Here is a 5,577-nt window from a genome sequence, read left to right on the forward strand (position 1 = left end):
TATTTTATATTCAGCTCCAAAGAGAGTATTTTAATTTTAATTAATAAATTGACGGATCTCTTTCAGTACATAAAATGCAATAAGAAAATAATTGTGTAAATAAAAAATGACAACAAACATATGATTGTAAGAGAAAGCGCGTTCCTGAACCTAAAAAGTAAGACTGTCGGAAAATTAAATAAAATGAACAATTCTTCAAAAAAAAATAATGAGGAAGAAGGTCGATTCTGATATCATATGAGCATGGGTTTAAAATTACAAAGATATAATCAATTTATTATAAAAAAATGACAATAAAATTTCTATAAATTATATAAATGTCAATTTAATCCCTCAAAATATCATAATTCCCTTAAAGTCCTTAGAAATTTTTCTCTCATTAATAAATTTATATAAATTATCAAATTGTCCCTGTTAAAAATAAATGATTTACAATTTTTGTTTAAATATTCACAACTTTTCTTTTTATATTCTCAATAATGTAACAACAAATAAGAAATTTAATATGTAAAGTTGTGATTTGCTATTACATTATTGCCAATATAAAAAGAAAAGTTGTAAATATTTAAGCAAAACTTGTGAATCATTTACTTTCAATATAGGCAATTTGATAATGTATATAAATTCATTAATAACAGAAAATTTCCTAAGGACTCCACGGCAAATTATGGCATTTCAAGTGACTAAATTATCATTTATATATTTTAGAGGAATTTTATTATTATTTTTCCTTTATTATATTATTTATATTTGTAACTTTCTTTATTTTGGTTTTGATCGTAGGCATATATAAATCACTATAATCGTGGAATCGAATCACATCCCCTATAATTGTACATGGAATACGTGTACACATTATGAACAAGTATAAAAAATTAATTGGGTCGGCTGAAATTCATTAGTTTCTTTTTAATTTTTGTTTTTTAATTCATCAGAAAGAAAATGTGAATTCTAATTTTTTCTTTTATTGCCCCTTGGTTTCTTCTTATTGGAAGCAAAATCCTATTTGAAACATGATCATGTGCTAAATGTAAGCACCTCTTTCAGCTAGGATTCAAACTATGGTTTGCCACATACATACATACATACATACATAATATTTTTATTATATAATTAAGGTGAATTATTGACATTTGTGATATTGACTTTAATTTGGTAAACAAATGACTCATGTGTTCAAAATCTCCCTTGTTCACCTTAGAGTATTTATTCCCTATCAACTATACTAGTGACAAGTTCGGTGGCTGATAGTGGTTGGTGTTTTTTTTTCATAAATAAAGAGGATTTCCTTTCAAAAATAATTTTAATTTGGTGCCTTAGTCCTGCATTGTAATTTTATGGACAAATATTAAATTTAGCCTAATTAATGTTAGTGCTAGAGCTAAGGATAGCTTGGTTAGTATTGAAGTTATGTAAGGGATATTTTTGTATTTATTTTACCTTCAGTTTTGTATATAAATAGTGGCTGTACAGAACATTTTGGGTTAATGCAATCAGATTAGTTATTTTGCATTCCCTGTTCATTACTTGATGTCTGCGGGCCCATAGTCTCAACATGGTATCATGAGCTAGGTCACCAGCCGAAACTTCAAGAAGTGGACCGGGTAATCAAGAAACCTGATCCATTGAGGTGTCTCCACTGGCGCAGAACGCTGCGTTTTAGCACATCAGTTAGAGTGCTGAGTTTCGTCGATCACACAGATACGCTTTTGTACATTTCGTCCTTGCCCTAAATCCTCTCTGATCTCTCGCCGACTCTCGATTCGCCCTGGGAAAACCTTGGGGATCTTGATCGTCGAAGATCCAGCCATGGCCGAAAAGCAGAGGAACAGTGGCAACATCATCGATTTCACCCACCATCTTTATCTGCACCCTTCAGACACATAGGCAATGTCGCTTGTCCCATATATCCTCACCGGACCAGAAAATTACACAATATGGAGTAGATCCATGAGGATCGCGTTGCTTGGGAAGAACAAAATAGGTTCATTGACGGATCTTGCATGAAAGAGTCGCAGGATGCGTCACTTCGTCCGCAATGGGAGATATGCAATGCTGTGGTGTTGTCTTGGTTGCTTAATTCTGTGTCAAAAGATCTGGGAAATGGGCTTGCATATGCACAAAATGCGTTCCATGTTTGGATAGATTTGAAAGAAAGATTCGACAAAGTCACTGGTTCAAGAATCTTTGCAGTATATCATGAAATTAATTCACTGGTTCAAGGTTCTTTGACAGTTTCAAGCTATTACACGAAGTTGAAAGAATTGTGGGAGGAGCAATCTGCATTAATTGCCATCCTAACATGCAAATGTGAAGTCTCAAAGGTGTATGCTGACTTAATCCAGCAACAACGTCTACTCCAATTCCTTATGGGGCTTAATGAATCGTATGGACAAGCAAGAAGTCAAATTCTCTTAATGTCACCTCTCCCCTCTATGAATCAAGCTTATAATATGATCATGGAGGATGAGACACAAAGGACTATTGCTGGATCCAATAAACCATCTTCTGAAGAAGGAAGTGCATTGGCAATAGGAAGAGGACAAGGACGTGGAAGAGGTCGTGGCCATGGTAACTCATCTCTGGAGTGCTCTCACTATCACAAACAAGGACACCTTAAGGAAAGCTGCTATGAAATTATCAGATTTCCAGATAATTTCAAAGGAACAAGGAGTAAACGATCTCAAGAAGGCAAATCAACTCAAGAGAAAAGTGAAGTTGCTAACAGTGTCAATGAGACAGAACAGATTGTGGCACCTACATTTACACAATAGCAGTACGAGCAGATTCTACAATTGTTAAGGAAGGACTCTGAGACTACTGTGCATGCTCTTACGGGTACAGGTTTGCATAATTCTTTCAATTTTAAATCTAAAATTCGTTGGATTTTGGACTCTGGAGCCACCACTCATATGGTGAGCAATTTGAAGTATTTGGATTCTTATAAAGAATATACTGGTCCTGTGAGAAATATTAAGATTCCTAATGGTCAAAGAGTCCCAATTACTCACATAGGAACTACATCATTAGGAAGAATAAAATTAAAGGATGTATTATATGCTCCTGAATTGTGTTTCAATTTGATATCTGTACCTAGGCTGACCAAAGAAGAGAACTATATGATAGCCTTTTATCCTGACATGTGTTTGGTGCAGGGCCTTCCAGATGGCAAGATGAAGGCGACTGTAAATTGTTAGAAGGATTATACATTCTGACTGTTAACAATTTTGCTATTAATGTTGTTGAAAACAATATAGACAATGAACTCAATGATGAATGGTTATGGCACTGTAAATTAGGCCATCTTTCTTTTCCTGTTATGAAACATTTATACTTGTTAAAGGATACTGTTCATGGGAATAATAAAATTTGTGAGACGTGTATTCAATCAAAGCAAACAAAGCTTGGATTTTTCTAGTTCTATTAAGACTCAGTGTTGTTTTAAATTAGACAATGAACATATTGAAGTTATGTAAGGGATATTTTTGTATTTATTTTACCTTCAGTTTTGTATATAAATAGTGGCTGTATAGAACATTTTGGGTTAATGCAATCACATTAGTTATTTTGCATTCCCTGTTCATTATTTGATGTCTGCGGGCCCATAGTCTCAACAGTTAGGATTTAAGTTGGCCATTGGTTTAACCCTAATGCGTTTGAAAAAAGGGTTTATGTTGGATAGCTTGCAAAGCGCCAGTTAGTCTACTTTTTTTCACCTTTACATAATAAACTCAAAGTGGATTTTCAATAAAGATATTTTTATTTTGATAAAATATGTTGAACTTATCTTTCCCCCCTTCTTCTTATAATGACCACAAGATGTTAGCAGAACTTGCCGGAGGAACAAGTACATAGATTCAAAGAGACCAACAAATGTTCTACCCTGAGAGATTCTTGGACAATCCCATAGATTTTAAGGGACTTGATATGGAGCTAATTCCATTTGGAGCAGGTAGAAAAATTTACCCAGGTTTACTAATGGGAGCTGTCCACATAAAATATTTTTCTAATATTTAAATTATTTATAACATGTTAAATGGAATCTCATCCCAATATTATTTTAATCTTAGAAAAAATAAAAATTGAGATGTTACCATTTCAATAATTTGAAGTATTTTAATAGCAAATAAAGATCATAGTCCTTCTACAATATTTCAATATTTCAAAGCCTTCAATTATCATTGATGTCTTTACGAGGTTTATAATTGTCATTTTCCCTCACATCTAATTATCCTCTCACCTTTAAAATACTTGCCCCAGCACCACATGTAGAAGTAGACAGCGCTAAGAAGGAATCTAATAATTTACATCAAATTGGATTGATAAATTATAAATTGTCATTAGCATTATCATTACATACAAAGCATGCCACTGTGTGTAAAGCCATAAAGATTTTGACCCAAAAAAAAACAAGAAGATGTCAATGTAATTAGATTAAATGGTAGCATAACAAGTCTATAAGTATACGAGGTTGGAGGGGGATGATCAATCTATTGACAAGTTAGGTTACAAAAGACCAAAATGGTATCGCTCTCACTTGTTCTCATAATTCTAAGTTTTCCTCTCTTGCTATTGTTCTATTTCCTTCATAAACACACAAAAACCATCCACAAACCTAACCTTCCATCAAGTCCTAGAGGCCTTCCCATCATAGGAAATCTTTATCAACTCATAAATGAGTCTATTTATAGTTGAGAATCATAAATGATCCATTTGACTCATAAATTTTTCCATTAGAGGTTACTTGTTATCTATTTCCTTCTTGTTTCATTGAACTAAAATACACCTATAATTATCATACGCAAAATTAAATATGTTATTAACTACATATGTATATATATATATATAATATTATACTATTAAAAAGATATACATATATTTTATTTTATTTTTAATTATTAATATGATAAAATTATTTAGATGACTATTTATATTATTATCTAATAAAATATTATTTTTGTAGGGAAAATGAACTTAAAATGAAAAAAAAATTAATATAAAAATATCATTTTTTAAATGAAAATAATTACGTATATAAGTTATTTAAAAATAAGTATTATTTTATTTTATATTAAATATTTTTAATTTTATCTTCTCCACATTATTCTCAAAAATTAATAAATAAATAACTAAATTTTATCTTCCCCAAATATGGTTAAATTCTTCCCATTCTCTTCTTACAAATAAATTTTATTCATAAATTTTCAATTTTTTTAAATTATTTTATTAAAAAATTAATTATGATCATATAAATTTTTGTTAATTACTATTTTGAAAAATTTTGAATTTTTTAATAAATACGAATGATTTTTGAATAAAAAATTAAATTAAATATTTAATTTACATATATTTATATCAATTTTTGTATTTAAAAATTATTTTTTATCAAAATTATTTAATATGGAACAAATTTAAAATTTAAGATTTGATAAATATGTTCTATCTATATATATTAATACATAATTCTATTTATCATAAATTAAAGATTATTTTGTTTATATAATTTTAAGTTATACTATATATTAATAAAATAATTTATTTTCTTATATACCTCAATTTTTTTTCTTTTTCTCCTTC

This window comes from Prosopis cineraria, unplaced genomic scaffold (genome assembly GCF_029017545.1).
Source record: "Prosopis cineraria cultivar Desert tree isolate PC_DT_omini unplaced genomic scaffold, ASM2901754v1 PC13, whole genome shotgun sequence".
NCBI classification, from domain to species: domain Eukaryota; kingdom Viridiplantae; phylum Streptophyta; class Magnoliopsida; order Fabales; family Fabaceae; genus Prosopis; species Prosopis cineraria.